This window comes from Ascaphus truei, chromosome 14 (genome assembly GCF_040206685.1).
Source record: "Ascaphus truei isolate aAscTru1 chromosome 14, aAscTru1.hap1, whole genome shotgun sequence".
Lineage (NCBI taxonomy): Eukaryota > Metazoa > Chordata > Amphibia > Anura > Ascaphidae > Ascaphus > Ascaphus truei.
In genome coordinates, this window is record NC_134496.1 from 56,752,398 (window position 1) to 56,778,408 (window position 26,011).

Here is a 26,011-nt window from a genome sequence, read left to right on the forward strand (position 1 = left end):
TGTGGGCAGTGTTTTGTGAGGTACGGTTTTTTAAATTGAAATTAAACATGGGCCAAAAGGAACACCTATCGACCACCCAAGAATGACTTAAGTGCTCAACATCTGGGTTTATTGAGTTTTTCTATTTGGTTACATGATGCGTACCAGTCACGTGATGCTCTAGAAGAGGAGAACGCCCACATTGGATACCCTTTGCATTGTTCCTCTGTCTGTTCCTGAACAGATCTGCAACCCAATGAAGAACAAGTAAAAATAAAGCCTATTAAAGTTAAAAAAAATACTGAGAAAAGAAATAAGGGGAGCGCAAAATAGGATGGAAAATCAATGATCAATCAGCTAGATCTGAGCTATTAAACAATCACAGATTGTGAGATATGCGCATAGATGCTGTTGGGGCAAAAAAGGAGATAGTAATAATAATAGTAACATGGAATGTCACATCCCTATCACTGTATCCCTGGGATATGCGCATTATGTAATATCTAATCTCACATCCCTATCACTGTATCCCTGGGATATGCGCATTATGTAATATCTAATCTCACATCCCTATCACTGTATCCCTGGGATATGCGCATTATGTAATATCTAATCTCACATCCCTATCACTGTATCCCTGGGATATGCGCATTATGTAATATCTAATCTCACATCCCTATCACTGTATCCCTCGGATATGGGCGTTATGTAATATCTAATCTCACATCCCTATCACTGTATCCCTGGGATATGCGCATTATGTAATATCTAATCTCACATCCCTATCACTGTATCCCTGGGATATGGGCATTATGTAATATCTAATCTCACATCCCTATCACTGTATCCCTGGGATATGCGCATTATGTAATATCTAATCTCACATCCCTATCACTGTATCCCTGGGATATGGGCGTTATGTAATATCTAATCTCACATCCCTATCACTGTATCCCTGGGATATGGGCATTATGTAATATCTAATCTCACATCCCTATCACTGTATCCCTGGGATATGCGCATTATGTAATATCTAATCTCACATCCCTATCACTGTATCCCTGGGATATGCGCATTATGTAATATCTAACCTCACATCCCTATCACTGTATCCCTGGGATATGGGCGTTATGTAATATCTAATCTCACATCCCTATCACTGTATCCCTGGGATATGGGCATTATGTAATATCTAATCTCACATCCCTATCACTGTATCCCTGGGATATGGGCATTATGTAATATCTAATCTCACATCCCTATCACTGTATCCCTGGGATATGCGCATTATGTAATATCTAATCTCACATCCCTATCACTGTATCCCTGGGATATGCGCATTATGTAATATCTAATCTCACATCCCTATCACTGTATCCCTGGGATATGCGCATTATGTAATATCTAATCTCACATCCCTATCACTGTATCCCTGGGATATGCGCATTATGTAATATCTAATCTCACATCCCTATCACTGTATCCTGGGATATGCGCATTATGTAATATCTAATCTCACATCCCTATCACTGTATCCCTGGGATATGCGCATTATGTAATATCTAATCTCACATCCCTATCACTGTATCCCTCGGATATGGGCGTTATGTAATATCTAATCTCACATCCTTATCACTGTATCCCTGGGATATGGGCATTATGTAATATCTAATCTCACATCCCTATCACTGTATCCCTGGGATATGGGCGTTATGTAATATCTAATCTCACATCCCTATCACTGTATCCCTGGGATATGTGCGTTATGTAATATCTAATCTCACATCCCTATCACTGTATCCCTGGGATATGCGCATTATGTAATATCTAATCTCACATCCCTATCACTGTATCCCTGGGATATGCGCATTATGTAATATCTAACCTCACATCCCTATCACTGTATCCCTGGGATATGCGCATTATGTAATATCTAACCTCACATCCCTATCACTGTATCCCTGGGATATGGGTGTTATGTAATATCTAATCTCACATCCCTATCACTGTATCCCTGGGATATGCGCATTATGTAATATCTAATCTCACATCCCTATCACTGTATCCCTGGGATATGCGCATTATGTAATATCTAATCTCACATCCCTATCACTGTATCCCTGGGATATGGGCATTATGTAATATCTAATCTCACATCCCTATCACTGTATCCCTGGGATATGGGCATTATGTAATATCTAATCTCACATCCTTATCACTGTATCCTGGGATATGCGCGTTATGTAATATCTAATCTCACATCCCTATCACTGTATCCCTGGGATATGGGAGTTATGTAATATCTAATCTCACATCCCTATCACTGTATCCCTGGGATATGCGCGTTATGTAATATCTAATCTCACATCCCTATCACTGTATCCCTGGGATATGGGCATTATGTAATATCTAATCTCACATCCCTATCACTGTATCCCTGGGATATGCGCGTTATGTAATATCTAACCTCACATCCCTATCACTGTATCCCTGGGATATGCGCATTATGTAATATCTAATCTCACATCCCTATCACTGTATCCCTGGGATATGGGCATTATGTAATATCTAATCTCACATCCCTATCACTGTATCCCTGGGATATGGGCATTATATAATATCTAATCTCACATCCCTATCACTGTATCCCTGGGATATGCGCGTTATGTAATATCTAATCTCACATCCCTATCACTGTATCCCTGGGATATGCGCATTATGTAATATCTAATCTCACATCCCTATCTCTGTATCCCTGGGATATGCACATTATGTAATATCTAATCTCACATCCCTATCACTGTATCCTGGGATATGCGCATTATGTAATATCTAATCTCACATCCCTATCACTGTATCCCTGGGATATGGGCATTATGTAATATCTAATCTCACATCCCTATCTCTGTATCCCTGGGATATGCGCATTATGTAATATCTAATCTCACATCCCTATCACTGTATCCCTGGGATATGCGCATTATGTAATATCTAATCTCACATCCCTATCACTGTATCCCTGGGATATGGGCGTTATATAATATCTAATCTCACATCCCTATCACTGTATCCCTGGGATATGGGCGTTATATAATATCTAATCTCACATCCCTATCACTGTATCCCTGGGATATGCGCATTATGTAATATCTAACCTCACATCCCTATCACTGTATCCCTGGGATATGGGCATTATATAATATCTAATCTCACATCCCTATCATTGTATCCCTGGGATATGGGCATTATGTAATATCTAATCTCACATCCCTATCACTGTATCCTGGGATATGGACATTATGTAATATCTAATCTCACATCCCTATCACTGTATCCCTCGGATATGGGCATTATGTAATATCTAATCTCACATCCCTATCACTGTATCCCTGGGATATGTGCATTATGTAATATCTAATCTCACATCCCTTTCACTGTATCCCTGGGATATGCGCATTATGTAATATCTAATCTCACATCCCTATCACTGTATCCCTGGGATATGGGCATTATGTAATATCTAATCTCACATCCCTATCACTGTATCCCTGGGATATGGGCATTATGTAATATCTAATCTCACATCCCTATCACTGTATCCCTGGGATATGCGCGTTATGTAATATCTAATCTCACATCCCTATCATTGTATCCCTGGGATATGGGCATTATGTAATATCTAATCTCACATCCCTATCACTGTATCCTGGGATATGGACATTATATAATATCTAATCTCACATCCCTATCACTGTATCCCTGGGATATGGGCATTATGTAATATCTAATCTCACATCCCTATCACTGTATCCCTGGGATATGGGCATTATGTAATATCTAATCTCACATCCCTATCACTGTATCCCTGGGATATGCGCATTATGTAATATCTAATCTCACATCCCTATCACTGTATCCCTGGGATATGGGCATTATGTAATATCTAATCTCACATCCCTATCTCTGTATCCCTGGGATATGGGCATTATGTAATATCTAATCTCACATCCCTATCTCTGTATCCCTGGGATATGCGCATTATGTAATATCTAATCTCACATCCCTATCACTGTATCCCTGGGATATGGACATTATATAATATCTAATCTCACATCCCTATCACTGTATCCCTGGGATATGGGCATTATGTAATATCTAATCTCACATCCCTATCACTGTATCCCTGGGATATGGGCATTATGTAATATCTAATCTCACATCCCTATCACTGTATCCCTGGGATATGGGCATTATGTAATATCTAATCTCACATCCCTATCTCTGTATCCCTGGGATATGGGCATTATGTAATATCTAATCTCACATCCCTATCTCTGTATCCCTGGGATATGCGCATTATGTAATATCTAATCTCACATCCCTATCACTGTATCCTGGGATATGCGCATTATGTAATATCTAATCTCACATCCCTATCACTGTATCCCTGGGATATGGGCATTATGTAATATCTAATCTCACATCCCTATCACTGTATCCCTGGGATATGCGCATTATGTAATATCTAATCTCACATCCCTATCACAGTATCCCTGGGATATGGGCATTATGTAATATCTAATCTCACATCCCTATCACTGTATCCCTGGGATATACGGATTATGTAATATCTAATCTCACATCCCTATCACTGTATCCCTCGGATATGGGCGTTATGTAATATCTAATCTCACATCCCTATGTCTGTATCCCTGGGATATGGGCATTATGTAATATCTAATCTCACATCCCTATCTCTGTATCCCTGGGATATGCGCATTATGTAATATCTAATCTCACATCCCTATCACTGTATCCCTGGGATATGCGCATTATGTAATATCTAATCTCACATCCCTATCACTGTATCCCTGGGATATGCGCATTATGTAATATCTAATCTCACATCCCTATCACTGTATCCCTGGGATATGCGCATTATGTAATATCTAATCTCACATCCCTATCACTGTATCCCTGGGATATGCGCATTATGTAATATCTAATCTCACATCCCTATCACTGTATCCCTGGGATATGCGCATTATGTAATATCTAATCTCACATCCCTATCACTGTATCCCTGGGATATGGGCATTATGTAATATCTAATCTCACATCCCTATCACTGTATCCCTGGGATATGCGTATTATGTAATATCTAATCTCACATCCCTATCACTGTATCCCTGGGATATGGGCATTATGTAATATCTAATCTCACATCCCTATCACTGTATCCCTGGGATATGGACATTATGTAATATCTAATCTCACATCCCTATCACTGTATCCCTGGGATATGCGCATTATGTAATATCTAACCTCACATCCCTATCACTGTATCCCTGGGATATGCGCATTATGTAATATCTAATCTCACATCCCTATCACTGTATCCCTGGGATATGGGCGTTATGTAATATCTAATCTCACATCCCTATCACTGTATCCCTGGGATATGGGCATTATGTAATATCTAATCTCACATCCCTATCACTGTATCCCTGGGATATGCGCATTATGTAATATCTAATCTCACATCCCTATCACTGTATCCCTGGGATATGCGCGTTATGTAATATCTAATCTCACATCCCTATCACTGTATCCCTGGGATATGGGCATTATGTAATATCTAATCTCACATCCCTATCACTGTATCCCTGGGATATGGGCGTTATGTAATATCTTATCTCACATCCCTATCACTGTATCCCTGGGATATGGACATTATATAATATCTAATCTCACATCCCTATCACTGTATCCCTGGGATATGCGCGTTATGTAATATCTAATCTCACATCCCTATCACTGTATCCCTGGGATATGGGCATTATGTAATATCTAATCTCACATCCCTATCACTGTATCCCTGGGATATGCGCATTATGTAATATCTAATCTCACATCCCTATCACTGTATCCCTGGGATATGCGCATTATGTAATATCTAATCTCACATCCCTATCACTGTATCCCTGGGATATGGGCATTATGTAATATCTAATCTCACATCCCTATCACTGTATCCCTGGGATATGCGCATTATGTAATATCTAATCTCACATCCCTATCACTGTATCCCTGGGATATGCGCGTTATGTAATATCTAATCTCACATCCCTATCATTGTATCCCTGGGATATGGGCATTATGTAATATCTAATCTCACATCCCTATCACTGTATCCTGGGATATGCGCATTATGTAATATCTAATCTCACATCCCTATCACTGTATCCCTGGGATATGCGCATTATGTAATATCTAATCTCACATTCCTATCACTGTATCCCTGGGATATGGGCATTATGTAATATCTAATCTCACATCCCTATCACTGTATCCCTGGGATATGCACATTGTGTAATATCTAATCTCACATCCCTATCACTGTATCCCTGGGATATGCGCATTATGTAATATTTAATCTCACATCCCTATCACTGTATCCCTGGGATATAGGCATTATGTAATATCTAATCTCACATCCCTATCACTGTATCCCTGGGATATGGGCATTATGTAATATCTAATCTCACATCCCTATCACTGTATCCCTGGGATATGCGCATTATGTAATATCTAATCTCACATCCCTATCACTGTATCCCTGGGATATGCGCATTATGTAATATCTAATCTCACATCCCTATCACTGTATCCCTGGGATATGGGCATTATGTAATATCTAACCTCACATCCCTATCACTGTATCCCTGGGATATGCGCATTATGTAATATCTAATCTCACATCCCTATCACTGTATCCTGGGATATGCGCATTATGTAATATCTAATCTCACATCCCTATCACTGTATCCCTGGGATATGCGCATTATGTAATATCTAATCTCACATCCCTATCACTGTATCCCTGGGATATGCGCATTATGTAATATCTAATCTCACATCCCTATCACTGTATCCTGGGATATGCGCATTATGTAATATCTAATCTCACATCCCTATCACTGTATCCCTGGGATATGTGCGTTATGTAATATCTAATCTCACATCCCTATCACTGTATCCCTGGGATATGGGCGTTATGTAATATCTAATCTCACATCCCTATCACTGTATCCCTGGGATATGCGCATTATGTAATATCTAATCTCACATCCCTATCACTGTATTTTACATCCCTATCTCTGTATCCCTGGGATATGCGCATTATGTAATATCTAATCTCACATCCCTATCACTGTATCCCTGGGATATGCGCATTATGTAATATCTAATCTCACATCCCTATCACTGTATCCTGGGATATGCGCATTATGTAATATCTAATCTCACATCCCTATCACTGTATCCCTGGGATATGTGCATTATGTAATATCTAATCTCACATCCCTATCACTGTATCCCTGGGATATGCGCATTATGTAATATCTAATCTCACATCCCTATCACTGTATCCCTGGGATATGCGCATTATGTAATATCTAATCTCACATCCCTATCACTGTATCCCTGGGATATGGGCGTTATGTAATATCTAATCTCACATCCCTATCACTGTATCCCTGGGATATGGGCGTTATGTAATATCTAATCTCACATCCCTATCACTGTATCCCTGGGATATGGGCATTATGTAATATCTAATCTGACATCCCTATCACTGTATCCCTGGGATATGCGCATTATGTAATATCTAATCTCACATCCCTATCACTGTATCCCTGGGATATGGGCGTTATGTAATATCTAATCTCACATCCCTATCACTGTATCCCTGGGATATGGGCGTTATGTAATATCTAATCTCACATCCCTATCACTGTATCCCTGGGATATGCGCATTATGTAATATCTAACCTCACATCCCTATCACTGTATCCCTGGGATATGCGCATTATGTAATATCTAATCTCACATCCCTATCACTGTATCCCTGGGATATGCGCGTTATGTAATATCTAATCTCACATCCCTATCACTGTATCCCTGGGATATGGGCGTTATGTAATATCTAATCTCACATCCCTATCACTGTATCCCTGGGATATGGGCGTTATGTAATATCTAATCTCACATCCCTATCACTGTATCCCTGGGATATGGGCATTATGTAATATCTAATCTCACATCCCTATCACTGTATCCCTGGGATATGGGCGTTATGTAATATCTAATCTCACATCCCTATCACTGTATCCCTGGGATATGCGCATTATGTAATATCTAATCTCACATCCCTATCACTGTATCCCTGGGATATGGGCATTATGTAATATCTAATCTCACATCCCTATCACTGTATCCCTGGGATATGGGCATTATGTAATATCTAATCTCACATCCCTATCACTGTATCCCTGGGATATGGGCATTATGTAATATCTAATCTCACATCCCTATCACTGTATCCCGGGGATATGGGCATTATGTAATATCTAATCTCACATCCCTATCACTGTATCCCGGGGATATGCGCATTATGTAATATCTAATCTCACATCCCTATCACTGTATCCCTGGGATATGGGCATTATGTAATATCTAATCTCACATCCCTATCACTGTATCCCTGGGATATGCGCGTTATGTAATATCTAATCTCACATCCCTATCACTGTATCCCTGGGATATGCGCATTATGTAATATCTAATCTCACATCCCTATCACTGTATCCCTGGGATATGCGCATTATGTAATATCTAATCTCACATCCCTATCAGTGTATCCCTGGGATATGCGCATTATGTAATATCTAATCTCACATCCCTATCACTGTATCACTGGGATATGCGCATTATGTAATATCTAATCTCACATCCCTATCACTGTATCCCTGGGATATGCGCATTATGTAATATCTAATCTCACATCCCTATCATTGTATCCCTGGGATATGCGCATTATGTAATATCTAATCTCACATCCCTATCACTGTATCCCTGGGATATGCGCATTATGTAATATCTAATCTCACATCCCTTTCACTGTATCCCTGGGATATAGGCATTATGTAATATCTAATCTCACATCCCTATCACTGTATCCCTGGGATATGGGCATTATGTAATATCTAATCTCACATCCCTATCACTGTATCCCTGGGATATGCGCATTATGTAATATCTAATCTCACATCCCTATCACTGTATCCCTGGGATATGCGCATTATGTAATATCTAATCTCACATCCCTATCACTGTATCCCTGGGATATGCGCATTATGTAATATCTAATCTCACATCCCCTATCACTGTATCCCTGGGATATGCGCATTATGTAATATCTAATCTCACATCCCTATCACTGTATCCCTGGGATATGCGCATTATGTAATATCTAATCTCACATCCCTATCACTGTATCCCTGGGATATAGGCATTATGTAATATCTAATCTCACATCCCTATCACTGTATCCCTGGGATATGCGCATTATGTAATATCTAATCTCACATCCCTATCACTGTATCCCTGGGATATGCGCATTATGTAATATCTAATCTCACATCCCTATCACTGTATCCCTGGGATATGCGCATTATGTAATATCTAATCTCACATCCCTATCACTGTATCCCTGGGATATGCGCATTATGTAATATCTAATCTCACATCCCTATCACTGTATCCCTGGGATATGCGCATTATGTAATATCTAATCTCACATCCCTATCACTGTATCCCTGGGATATGGGCATTATGTAATATCTAATCTCACATCCCTATCACTGTATCCCTGGGATATGCGTATTATGTAATATCTAATCTCACATCCCTATCACTGTATCCCTGGGATATGGGCATTATGTAATATCTAATCTCACATCCCTATCACTGTATCCCTGGGATATGCGCGTTATGAAATATCTAATCTCACATCCCTATCACTGTATCCCTGGGATATGGGCGTTATGTAATATCTAATCTCACATCCCTATCACTGTATCCCTGGGATATGGGCATTATGTAATATCTAATATCACATCCCTATCACTGTATCCCTGGGATATGCGCATTATGTAATATCTAATCTCACATACCTATCACTGTATCCCTGGGATATGCGCGTTATGTAATATCTAATCTCACATCCCTATCACTGTATCCCTGGGATATGGGCATTATGTAATATCTAATCTCACATCCCTATCACTGTATCCCTGGGATATGCGCATTATGTAATATCTAATCTCACATCCCTATCACTGTATCCCTGGAATATGGGCGTTATGTAATATCTCATCTCACATCCCTATCACTGTATCCCTGGGATATGGACATTATATAATATCTAATCTCACATCCCTATCACTGTATCCCTGGGATATGCGCGTTATGTAATATCTAATCTCACATCCCTATCACTGTATCCCTGGGATATGGGCATTATGTAATATCTAATCTCACATCCCTATCACTGTATCCCTGGGATATGCGCATTATGTAATATCTAATCTCACATCCCTATCACTGTATCCCTGGGATATGCGCATTATGTAATATCTAATCTCACATCCCTATCACTGTATCCCTGGGATATGCGCGTTATGTAATATCTAATCTCACATCCCTATCACTGTATCCCTGGGATATGGGCATTATGTAATATCTAATCTCACATCCCTATCACTGTATCCTGGGATATGCGCATTATGTAATATCTAATCTCACATCCCTATCACTGTATCCCTGGGATATGCGCATTATGTAATATCTAATCTCACATCCCTATCACTATATCCCTGGGATATGGGCATTATGTAATATCTAATCTCACATCCCTATCACTGTATCCCTGGGATATGCACATTGTGTAATATCTAATCTCACATCCCTATCACTGTATCCCTGGGATATGCGCATTATGTAATATCTAACCTCACATCCCTATCACTGTATCCCTGGGATATGCGCATTATGTAATATCTAACCTCACATCCCTATCACTGTATCCTGGGATATGCGCATTATGTAATATCTAATCTCACATCCCTATCACTGTATCCCTGGGATATGCGCATTATGTAATATCTAATCTCACATCCCTATCACTGTGTCCCTGGGATATGCGCATTATGTAATATCTAATCTCACATCCCTATCACTGTATCCCTGGGATATGCGCATTATGTAATATCTAATCTCACATCCCTATCACTGTATCCCTGGGATATGGGCGTTATGTAATATCTAATCTCACATCCCTATCACTGTATCCCTGGGATATGGGCGTTATGTAATATCTAATCTCACATCCCTATCACTGTATCCCTGGAATATGCGCATTATGTAATATCTAATCTCACATCCCTATCACTGTATCCCTGGGATATGGGCATTATGTAATATCTAATCTCACATCCCTATCACTGTATCCCTGGGATATGCGCATTATGTAATATCTAATCTCACATCCCTATCACTGTATCCCTGGGATATGCGCGTTATGTAATATCTAATCTCACATCCCTATCACTGTATCCCTGGGATATGCGCATTATGTAATATCTAATCTCACATCCCTATCACTGTATCCCTGGGATATGCGCATTATGTAATATCTAATCTCACATCCCTATCACTGTATCCCTGGGATATGGGCATTATGTAATATCTAATCTCACATCCCTATCACTGTATCCCTGGGATATGCGCATTATGTAATATCTAATCTCACATCCCTATCACTGTATCCCTGGGATATGGGCATTATGTAATATCTAATCTCACATCCCTATCACTGTATCCCTGGGATATGCACATTATGTAATATCTAATCTCACATCCCTATCACTGTATCCCTGGGATATGCGCGTTATGTAATATCTAATCTCACATCCCTATCACTGTATCCCTGGGATATGGGCATTATGTAATATCTAATCTCACATCCCTATCACTGTATCCCTGGGATATGCGCATTATGCAATATCTAATCTCACATCCCTATCACTGTATCCCTGGGATATGCGCATTATGTAATATCTAATCTCACATCCCTATCACTGTATCCCTGGGATATGCGCATTATGTAATATCTAATCTCACATCCCTATCACTGTACCCCTGGGATATGCGCATTATGTAATATCTAATCTCACATCCCTATCACTGTATCCCTGGGATATGCGCATTATGTAATATCTAATCTCACATCCCTATCACTGTATCACTGGGATATGCGCATTATGTAATATCTAATCTCACATCCCTATCACTGTATCCCTGGGATATGGGCGTTATGTAATATCTAATCTCACATCCCTATCACTGTATCCCTGGGATATGGGCGTTATGTAATATCTAATCTCACATCCCTATCACTGTATCCCTGGGATATGCGCATTATGTAATATCTAATCTCACATCCCTATCACTGTATCCCTGGGATATGCGCATTATGTAATATCTAATCTCACATCCCTATCACTGTATCCCTGGGATATGGGCATTATGTAATATCTAATCTCACATCCCTATCACTGTATCCCTGGGATATGCGTATTATGTAATATCTAATCTCACATCCCTATCACTGTATCCCTGGGATATGGGCATTATGTAATATCTAATCTCACATCCCTATCACTGTATCCCTGGGATATGCGCATCATGTAATATCTAATCTCACATCCCTATCACTGTATCCCTGGGATATGGGCGTTATGTAATATCTAATCTCACATCCCTATCACTGTATCCCTGGGATATGGGCATTATGTAATATCTAATCTCACATCCCTATCACTGTATCCCTGGGATATGCGCATTATGTAATATCTAATCTCACATCCCTATCACTGTATCCCTGGGATATGCGCGTTATGTAATATCTAATCTCACATCCCTATCACTGTATCCCTGGGATATGGGCATTATGTAATATCTAATCTCACATCCCTATCACTGTATCCCTGGGATATGGGCGTTATGTAATATCTAATCTCACATCCCTAGCACTGTATCCCTGGGATATGCGCATTATGTAATATCTAATCTCACATCCCTATCTCTGTATCCCTGGGATATGCGCATTATGTAATATCTAATCTCACATCCCTATCACTGTATCCCTGGGATATGGGCATTATGTAATATCTAATCTCACATCCCTATCACTGTATCCCTGGGATATGCGCGTTATGTAATATCTAATCTCACATCCTTATCACTGTATCCCTGGGATATGGGCATTATGTAATATCTAATCTCACATCCCTATCACTGTATCCTGGGATATGGGCATTATGTAATATCTAATCTCACATCCCTATCACTGTATCCCTGGGATATGTGCGTTATGTAATATCTAATCTCACATCCCTATCACTGTATCCCTCGGATATGGGCGTTATGTAATATCTAATCTCACATCCCTATCACTGTATCCCTGGGATATGGGCATTATGTAATATCTAATCTCACATCCCTATCACTGTATCCCTGGGATATGGGCGTTATGTAATATCTAATCTCACATCCCTATCACTGTATCCCTGGGATATGCGCGTTATGTAATATCTAATCTCACATCCCTATCACTGTATCCCTGGGATATGCGCGTTATGTAATATCTAATCTCACATCCCTATCACTGTATCCCTGGGATATGCGCATTATGTAATATCTAATCTCACATCCCTATCACTGTATCCCTGGGATATGCGCATTATGTAATATCTTATCTCACATCCCTATCACTGTATCCCTGGGATATGCGCATTATGTAATATCTAATCTCACATCCCTATCACTGTATCCCTGGGATATGGGCATTATGTAATATCTAATCTCACATCCCTATCACTGTATCCCTGGGATATGCGCATTATGTAATATCTAATCTCACATCCCTATCACTGTATCCCTGGGATATGCGCATTATGTAATATCTAATCTCACATCCCTATCACTGTATCCCTGGGATATGGGCATTATGTAATATCTAATCTCACATCCCTATCACTGTATCCCTGGGATATGGGCATTATGTAATATCTAATCTCACATCCCTATCACTGTATCCCGGGGATATGGGCATTATGTAATATCTAATCTCACATCCCTATCACTGTATCCCTGGGATATGCGCATTATGTAATATCTAATCTCACATCCCTATCACTGTATCCCTGGGATATGCGCGTTATGTAATATCTAATCTCACATCCCTATCACTGTATCCCTGGGATATGCGCATTATGTAATATCTAATCTCACATCCCTATCACTGTATCCCTGGGATATGCGCATTATGTAATATCTAATCTCACATCCCTATCACTGTATCCCTGGGATATGGGCATTATGTAATATCTAATCTCACATCCCTATCACTGTATCCCTGGGATATGCGCATTATGTAATATCTAATCTCACATCCCTATCACTGTATCCCTGGGATATGGGCATTATGTAATATCTAATCTCACATCCCTATCACTGTATCCCTGGGATATGCACATTATGTAATATCTAATCTCACATCCCTATCACTGTATCCCTGGGATATGCGCGTTATGTAATATCTAATCTCACATCCCTATCACTGTATCCCTGGGATATGGGCATTATGTAATATCTAATCTCACATCCCTATCACTGTATCCCTGGGATATGCGCATTATGCAATATCTAATCTCACATCCCTATCACTGTATCCCTGGGATATGCGCATTATGTAATATCTAATCTCACATCCCTATCACTGTATCCCTGGGATATGCGCATTATGTAATATCTAATCTCACATCCCTATCACTGTACCCCTGGGATATGCGCATTATGTAATATCTAATCTCACATCCCTATCACTGTATCCCTGGGATATGCGCATTATGTAATATCTAATCTCACATCCCTATCACTGTATGACTGGGATATGCGCATTATGTAATATCTAATCTCACATCCCTATCACTGTATCCCTGGGATATGGGCGTTATGTAATATCTAATCTCACATCCCTATCACTGTATCCCTGGGATATGGGCGTTATGTAATATCTAATCTCACATCCCTATCACTGTATCCCTGGGATATGCGCATTATGTAATATCTAATCTCACATCCCTATCACTGTATCCCTGGGATATGCGCATTATGTAATATCTAATCTCACATCCCTATCACTGTATCCCTGGGATATGGGCATTATGTAATATCTAATCTCACATCCCTATCACTGTATCCCTGGGATATGCGTATTATGTAATATCTAATCTCACATCCCTATCACTGTATCCCTGGGATATGGGCATTATGTAATATCTAATCTCACATCCCTATCACTGTATCCCTGGGATATGCGCATCATGTAATATCTAATCTCACATCCCTATCACTGTATCCCTGGGATATGGGCGTTATGTAATATCTAATCTCACATCCCTATCACTGTATCCCTGGGATATGGGCATTATGTAATATCTAATCTCACATCCCTATCACTGTATCCCTGGGATATGCGCATTATGTAATATCTAATCTCACATCCCTATCACTGTATCCCTGGGATATGCGCGTTATGTAATATCTAATCTCACATCCCTATCACTGTATCCCTGGGATATGGGCATTATGTAATATCTAATCTCACATCCCTATCACTGTATCCCTGGGATATGGGCGTTATGTAATATCTAATCTCACATCCCTAGCACTGTATCCCTGGGATATGCGCATTATGTAATATCTAATCTCACATCCCTATCTCTGTATCCCTGGGATATGCGCATTATGTAATATCTAATCTCACATCCCTATCACTGTATCCCTGGGATATGGGCATTATGTAATATCTAATCTCACATCCCTATCACTGTATCCCTGGGATATGCGCGTTATGTAATATCTAATCTCACATCCTTATCACTGTATCCCTGGGATATGGGCATTATGTAATATCTAATCTCACATCCCTATCACTGTATCCTGGGATATGGGCATTATGTAATATCTAATCTCACATCCCTATCACTGTATCCCTGGGATATGTGCGTTATGTAATATCTAATCTCACATCCCTATCACTGTATCCCTCGGATATGGGCGTTATGTAATATCTAATCTCACATCCCTATCACTGTATCCCTGGGATATGGGCATTATGTAATATCTAATCTCACATCCCTATCACTGTATCCCTGGGATATGGGCGTTATGTAATATCTAATCTCACATCCCTATCACTGTATCCCTGGGATATGCGCGTTATGTAATATCTAATCTCACATCCCTATCACTGTATCCCTGGGATATGCGCGTTATGTAATATCTAATCTCACATCCCTATCACTGTATCCCTGGGATATGCGCATTATGTAATATCTAATCTCACATCCCTATCACTGTATCCCTGGGATATGCGCATTATGTAATATCTTATCTCACATCCCTATCACTGTATCCCTGGGATATGCGCATTATGTAATATCTAATCTCACATCCCTATCACTGTATCCCTGGGATATGGGCATTATGTAATATCTAATCTCACATCCCTATCACTGTATCCCTGGGATATGCGCATTATGTAATATCTAATCTCACATCCCTATCACTGTATCCCTGGGATATGCGCATTATGTAATATCTAATCTCACATCCCTATCACTGTATCCCTGGGATATGGGCATTATGTAATATCTAATCTCACATCCCTATCACTGTATCCCTGGGATATGCGCGTTATGTAATATCTAATCTCACATCCCTATCACTGTATCCCTGGGATATGGGCATTATGTAATATCTAATCTCACATCCCTATCACTGTATCCCTGGGATATGCGCATTATGTAATATCTAATCTCACATCCCTATCACTGTATCCCTGGGATATGCGCATTATGTAATATCTAATCTCACATCCCTATCACTGTATCCCTGGGATATGGGCATTATGTAATATCTAATCTCACATCCCTATCACTGTATCCCTGGGATATGCGCGTTATGTAATATCTAATCTCACATCCCTATCACTGTATCCCTGGGATATGGGCATTATGTAATATCTAATCTCACATCCCTATCACTGTATCCTGGGATATGCGCATTATGTAATATCTAATCTCACATCCCTATCACTGTATCCCTGGGATATGCGCATTATGTAATATCTAATCTCACATCCCTATCACTGTATCCCTGGGATATGGGCATTATGTAATATCTAATCTCACATCCCTATCACTGTATCCCTGGGATATGCGCATTATGTAATATCTAATCTCACATCCCTATCACTGTATCCCTGGGATATGCACATTGTGTAATATCTAATCTCACATCCCTATCACTGTATCCCTGGGAAATGCGCATTATGTAATATCTAACCTCACATCCCTATCACTGTATCCCTGGGATATGCGCATTATGTAATATCTAATCTCACATCCCTATCACTGTATCCTGGGATATGCGCATTATGTAATATCTAATCTCACATCCCTATCACTGTATCCCTGGGATATGCGCATTATGTAATATCTAATCTCACATCCCTATCACTGTATCCCTGGGATATGCGCATTATGTAATATCTAATCTCACATCCCTATCACTGTGTCCCTGGGATATGCGCATTATGTAATATCTAATCTCACATCCCTATCACTGTATCCCTGGGATATGCGCATTATGTAATATCTAATCTCACATCCCTATCACTGTATCCCTGGGATATGGGCGTTATGTAATATCTAATCTCACATCCCTATCACTGTATCCCTGGAATATGCGCATTATGTAATATCTAATCTCACATCCCTATCACTGTATCCCTGGGATATGGGCATTATGTAATATCTAATCTCACATCCCTATCACTGTATCCCTGGGATATGCGCATTATGTAATATCTAATCTCACATCCCTATCACTGTATCCCTGGGATATGCGCGTTATGTAATATCTAATCTCACATCCCTATCACTGTATCCCTGGGATATGCGCATTATGTAATATCTAATCTCACATCCCTATCACTGTATCCCTGGGATATGCGCATTATGTAATATCTAATCTCACATCCCTATCACTGTATCCCTGGGATATGGGCATTATGTAATATCTAATCTCACATCCCTATCACTGTATCCCTGGGATATGGGCATTATGTAATATCTAATCTCACATCCCTATCACTGTATCCCTGGGATATGCGCATTATGTAATATCTAATCTCACATCCCTATCTCTGTATCCCTGGGATATGGGCATTATGTAATATCTAATCTCACATCCCTATCTCTGTATCCCTGGGATATGCGCATTATGTAATATCTAATCTCACATCCCTATCACTGTATCCTGGGATATGCGCATTATGTAATATCTAATCTCACATCTCTATCACTGTATCCCTGGGATATGGGCATTATGTAATATCTAATCTCACATCCCTATCACTGTATCCCTGGGATATGCGCATTATGTAATATCTAATCTCACATCCCTATCACTGTATCCCTGGGATATGGGCATTATGTAATATCTAATCTCACATCCCTATCACTGTATCCCTGGGATATGCGCATTATGTAATATCTAATCTCACATCCCTATCACTGTATCCCTGGGATATGCGCGTTATGTAATATCTAATCTCACATCCCTATCACTGTATCCCTGGGATATGGGCATTATGTAATATCTAATCTCACATCCCTATCACTGTATCCCTGGGATATGCGCATTATGTAATATCTAATCTCACATCCCTATCACTGTATCCCTGGGATATGCGCATTATGTAATATCTAATCTCACATCCCTATCACTGTACCCCTGGGATATGCGCATTATGTAATATCTAATCTCACATCCCTATCACTGTATCCCTGGGATATGCGCATTATGTAATATCTAATCTCACATCCCTATCACTGTATCACTGGGATATGCGCATTATGTAATATCTAATCTCACATCCCTATCACTGTATCCCTGGGATATGCGCATTATGTAATATCTAATCTCACATCCCTATCACTGTATCCCTGGGATATGGGCATTATGTAATATCTAATCTCACATCCCTATCACTGTATCCCTGGGATATGGGCGTTATGTAATATCTAATCTCACATCCCTATCACTGTATCCCTGGGATATGCGCATTATGTAATATCTAATCTCACATCCCTATCACTGTATCCCTGGAATATGCGCATTATGTAATATCTAATCTCACATCCCTATCACTGTATCCCTGGGATATGGGCATTATGTAATATCTAATCTCACATCCCTATCACTGTATCCCTGGGATATGCGCATTATGTAATATCTAATCTCACATCCCTATCACTGTATCCCTGGGATATGCGCATTATGTAATATCTAATCTCACATCCCTATCACTGTATCCCTGGGATATGCGCATTATGTAATATCTAATCTCACATCCCTATCACTGTATCCCTGGGATATGCGCATTATGTAATATCTAATCTCACATCCCTATCACTGTATCCCTGGGATATGCGCATTATGTAATATCTAATCTCACATCCCTATCACTGTATCCCTGGGATATGGGCATTATGTAATATCTAATCTCACATCCCTATCACTGTATCCCTGGGATATGCGCATTATGTAATATCTAATCTCACATCCCTATCATTGTATCCCTGGGCATTATCACAGAGTATGAATAATTGTGGGGTTCCCTTTCTCTCTGCACATTTCTATTATTCTTATATTGTATGTAGTTCCCTGAATCTTAAATTGCCTGTATGCTTCTATTTCACTGTACTGCCACTTTATTATACAGTACAAACAAATAATAGTAATAATGACATCATTAAATAAAGTGTATGGAACATATAATGGATCTTTTACTCATATATATCATTTTATACTATATAATCCCAAGACTGCCAGGGACCGACCGACAGTGCCGGGGACCGACCGACAGTGCCGGGGACCGACCGACAGTGCCGGGGACCGACCGACAGTGCCGGGGACCGACCGACAGTGCCGGGGACCGACCGACAGTGCCGGGCACCGACCGACAGTGCCGGGCACCGACCGACAGTGCCGGGGACCGACCGACAGTGCCGGGCACCGACCGACAGTGCCGGGGACAGCAGGAGAACTTCATTTATTTGAGTCTGATTTAGATAAGGATCATACAGAGTCTGCCGTGGAACTGAGCACATGCTGCTCCTGGACAGCTGTGTCCTGGTAATAAGTCTTAGGCCTTGCCCCCGCTGACTACTACAGCGTCCGCCGCGCGCACGAGAGCCCTCCCCGCAATGGTGCCGGGCCCGCTGCGAGGGGGGGCCACAGCGCTCGCGCGAGAGCTACTTCTGCTCTCAATAGAATTGAGAGCAGGACTCGCGTCGAGCGATTAGGCACGCCCCCCGGCGGTTCAGCCAATGAGGGCGAACCTGCCGGGTGACGTCATGGCCGCGCCCCCGTCACTCCTCCACCACGCCCCCCCCCCGGTCTCTGCTCCTGCAGTGAGCTGCAGACCGGGGAATCGGCTGAACGCGCCGCCAAAAGCGCGGGCGCGCGTTACAGCGTCGTGACCGGGGCCTTAGCTAAGTGGGGATAGGGGATGGAAAGCTGTATGGAACACAAATAGCCACCAGAGTTACTCTGTGGCTTTACCTTTACATTAGAGCCGAAATGAACTGTTGTTTTTTGCTACCAATGAAAAGAATGCAAATCTGATCAAAATGGCATTCTTTGAAATGAATTGAATCGAGATCATTTTGCAAACTCAGCAGAAAAACAAAACAAAGACCCAATGGAAAAACTATCACCAACATCTGCAATATTTGCAAATATTGTGTAGGGAGGGGGCAGAGGATGCTGGTAGGGTCTGGGGTGGGGGGGGGGGGGCTGAGGAACCGGAGGCCTAAGGCCCGGGTGACTTTGAGGGAGGGAAGACATGTTGGGGGTCCTGCAGGCTGGAGCACACCCCTACTGGGCGACAGCAGAGGAGCCAGGGCAGAGTGTCGGGAATGTAAAACGGGGGACGGGAAGGTGAGGGGGATGTTGGGGGGGGAGGTAGGACGGACAGACGGACGACACACGCCGAGTATACGCTACACACACACGCAACAGTACAGGGTGATACAGACAGACAGTGCAGGTAACAGTATTTACTTGTGTATTTTGAATAAGCGGCTGCACAGCCGGGACATCCAAACACGTTTCTCCCGCCTGTGCAGTTGCTTATATTAGCTACTAGTTCCCGCCCATGAGGAATGCTCTGATTGGATGTCCTCTCCTCAAGCATTTTTTTTTTAACGGCCGCTTACAGTGGACACGTGACCGGTAGGGGGCCTGGGTGGCCAGCCCCCCTTACTCACCGGGCCCGGGACACCAACCCCGGCTGTCCCCCCTGTTGACGGCCCTGGCACCAAATGTATCCAATATAAGAAGAAATGCCACTGAAAGCTCTGGGCACTTTTCCTTTGATAAATATGGTGCAATTCTTTGGTAGTTTTCCCCCATGTTATGTTTTTTGCCAGGAGATGTTAGTACAGAGAGGTCACAGTGTGGGGGTCTCTGTGTGGGGGTGACAGTGTGGGGGTCTCTGTGCGGGGGTCACAGTGTGGGGATCTCGGTGTATGTGTTCCCTTTATATGCCGCTGCCGCCAGCAGTGAAGTGGTTAAACAAACCAAAACTGAGCAGCTTCAGTTCTGTAGAATTGTTCAAATATGAAACACATGAAATGCAGCACGAGAAAGAAAAAGACTCTTTGATTCCAGTGTTCGCTGCCACAAACGACTTGCACATGTGCCGCTCCACATACACATCTCCTAGTTGGTAACATGGCATTGTTCTGAGAGGCATGCTAATGGCACACATTGCCCACATTAAAGGGATGCCATTCCTTTTGGGGGCGATACTCACGGAGGCTGCACTCCTCACGGTCGAGTTTTATGAGCATGTTTTTGATGTGTTGTGGCTTCCGGAAACAATGCTAAATAAAGCCAGCACAAAGCAAATGGCAAGACAGTGACTCACACTGACATTATTCTCTGGCCATCAAGGGCTTCATAAATAACAGTGGGTTTGTGTTTGCCTGCATCGGATCTGTGGTGGGACCCTGAATCTGATTAACACAGGGCCACGACAAAACATCGCCGCCGAATTAGCACAAGGAGGAAATACAGCATTAAAGTGAATGTCATTGAAGTTGTAACTAGTTGCATGACTAGCTAAAAAACAGGGCGGAATGCAAATGTTTTTCCTAGCTTATTTATCTCTTAAATCCGCAATTCTTTTCCTAGTTTAAGGGACTAGGCTGCTTTTGTCTCTGCATATTGGTGAGATAAAATGATTACCCCCGCCATTCTCAATGAACAAGCAAAGGTTCTATTCCATTATTACGTTTTTATTTCAATACGTGGACAAATGTAAAGGGGTAATTGTGGCATTTAGGAATGGCACAAACCTACAGTTTATTTGAACATACTTTTGTTGGAATGTACATTCTAAAAATGTCAAATCTAAAACTAGTAAATAAACAATAACCCCAATAGTATTCATCATAATAGACAAGTGTTAGAATGTGTTTATTTCGCTGATACATGAAGATAAGACAAAGTAGTGCAGTGCAATGTCAGATCTTCTGCAGCTAAAGGGCAATTCAGGGCAGAAAGATGAACTAATGACCTTGTGAGTTGTACATGAACTTAAGTTTCCCAGTCGAATCAATCAATTCTATGGCCCCACAACATGAATAGAACTGAAGGCAACAGCTTTTCTGCACAATTATTTGGCAAAAAGTCTCTGAATCGCAAATCTGTGATCAAGTTCTTGTTCCTGACGTGGGAAAACTGTGCCAAAGAATAGCAAAGCTTGTGGGGGCATTCACTTCCTAACTGATGAGTTACAATAAGAAATTGGGGGAGACTGAGTTATGCAGGGAAAGGGCTCAACTGCAAGGTCGAAATGATTAAATTGATTTGTAACCCCAGCAGATTGTGGGAGCATCTGCAATTCCCAAAACTCAGCCCGGAAAATGAACACGTTTAGAAATCCTAAGCAATGCTGCACGAAGGCTGGAATCCAGGACAGAGCAACAGCCATTGGTATAAATATAAACAACGGTGTAAACACAAGTTAAAAGTGGCAGAGAAACTAGCCCTGTATGGTATTCTATACTTCCAGTAACTGCACTCAGTGCCACACTGCACAATACCTCCAGTAACTGCACTCAGTGCCACACTGCACAATACCTCCAGTAACTGCACTCAGTGCCATACTGCACAATACCTCCAGTAACTGCACTCAGTGCCACACTGCACAATACCTCCAGTAACTGCACTCAGTGCCACACTGCACAATACCTCCAGTAACTGCACTCAGTGCCACTGCACAATACCTCCAGTAACTGCACTCAGTGCCACACTGCACAATACCTCCAGTAACTGCACTCAGTGCCACACTGCACAATACCTCCAGTAACTGCACTCAGTGCCACACTGCACAATACCTCCAGTAACTGCACTCAGTGCCACTGCACAATACCTCCAGTAACTGCACTCAGTGCCACACTGCACAATACCTCCAGTAACTGCACTCAGTGCCACACTGCACAATACCTCCAGTAACTGCACTCAGTGCCACACTGCACAATATCTCCAGTAACTGCACAATACCTCCAGTAACTGCACTCAGTGCCACACTGCACAATACCTCCAGTAACTGCACTCAGTGCCACACTGCACAATACCTCCAGTAACTGCACTCAGTGCCACTGCACAATACCTCCAGTAACTGCACTCAGTGCCACACTGCACAATACCTCCAGTAACTGCACTCAGTGCCACACTGCACAATACCTCCAGTAACTGCACTCAGTGCCACACTGCACAATACCTCCAGTAACTGCACTCAGTGCCATACTGCACAATACCTCCAGTAACTGCACTCAGTGCCACACTGCACAATACCTCCAGTAACTGCACTCAGTGCCACACTGCACAATACCTCCAGTAACTGCACTCAGTGCCACTGCACAATACCTCCAGTAACTGCACTCAGTGCCACACTGCACAATACCTCCAGTAACTGCACTCAGTGCCACACTGCACAATATCTCCAGTAACTGCACAATACCTCCAGTAACTGCACTCAGTGCCACACTGCACAATACCTCCAGTAACTGCACTCAGTGCCACACTGCACAATACCTCCAGTAACTGCACTCAGTGCCACTGCACAATACCTCCAGTAACTGCACTCAGTGCCACACTGCACAATACCTCCAGTAACTGCACTCAGTGCCACACTGCACAATACCTCCAGTAACTGCACTCAGTGCCACACTGCACAATACCTCCAGTAACTGCACTCAGTGCCACACTGCACAATACCTCCAGTAACTGCACTCAGTGCCACACTGCACAATACCTCCAGTAACTGCACTCAGTGCCACACTGCACAATACCTCCAGTAACTGCACTCGGTGCCACACTGCACAATATCTCCAGTAACTGCACTCAGTGCCACACTGCACAATACCTCCAGTAACTGCACTCAGTGCCACACTGCACAATACCTCCAGTAACTGCACTCAGTGCCACACTGCACAATACCTCCAGTAACTGCACTCAGTGCCACACTGCACAATACCTCCAGTAACTGCACTCAGTGCCACACTGCACAATACCTCCAGTAACTGCACTCAGTGCCACACTGCACAATATCTCCAGTAACTGCACTCGGTGCCACACTGCTGCTCTTCCCGCACTGAAGTGTTAAAAGAAAAAAAGGGACCAGCGTTTTATTTTTATTCAGTCTTCCATTTCCTTTGGATAGAAAAAGAGGTTGCATAGTGCTCAATAACAAGAATCACAGCAAAACATAATATGATGAGCTAGAATTTAAAGCGGATTACCCCTCCAAAGGAAGCAAAAGATAAGGCTAGGATATTGATATACACCCACACACCTATTGGATGTGTAACTGGAAAATAAAGTCCCACAGGCAATGAGGTAAGGACAATACACACCTGCCGGTGTCCAGCAATTAAAACAACATCATGGTGAAAACATGGGGTAATGAACAACAATCCTTGCAGCCACTTGTGGAGAAAGGAGGGTGAAAAAAGCTCACTTAAGAGTATAACTCACGCAACTGAGGAGCCTTGCAGTCCACTACTCCTGAGGTGTACTGTGCCTCCGTTCAGGTAGATATGCAAGAGAAAGAGAGAAAAAAACCAAGCACTGGTTCCACTGAAAGCTACTGTATGAATAAACACAGAGGTGCGTTCCCACAATAAAAGTTTAATGGATCAAAATAGCACATAAACAGAACAGCGTTTCGGGCTTGTGGCCCTTTATCAAGGTGTTCTGTTTTTGTGCTATTTTGATCCATTAAACTTTTATTGTGGGAACGCACCTCTGTGTTTATTCATAGCTTTCAGTGGAACCAGTGCTTCGTTTTTTTCTATCTTTCTCTTCCATTTCCTTTGGGCCAGATGTACAAAGCTTTGTTAAGTCACTTAGCGTGGAGTTAATTTAACGTCACATTAAGACTAACGTTGTATTTTCTCAGGACAATAACATCGCGTACAAACCATGTTTTATCCCATAGAGCATTGCATTAACTATAATGGGCATTAGTGATAATGACATGCAAATGAGGTGTTATCCTCACAACACTGCGTACGCACTAAAGTCCGTTAGCACAGGCACTTAATGGTTAAGTTATACCTACACGTGTTATTACTCCTATCCAAACACTGAGACAGGACTTTCCCGGGCCCTGGGTGGCTGTATCGCCACACCTTTACATAACATGGTATTATTTCCTGGCATTATTTTACTCTCTTCTCTCTCTAGTTATAAAGCAGCAACACCAAGACTGGCATAACGCCCCATTACTGGAAAATAACGCAGTGCTACAGTAATGTGACGTTGAGCCTATGCACGAGATGTAATACGGATGCTGTTTTTGCACATAATTAGCTTTGAGGCTACTATATAACTCGGGGAACTTAAAGTGTGTTCCTGTCTTAGGAAACATCCTATTATGACAAGAAGATAGAAGATCGATGCCACCGCAGCTCCTATGAAA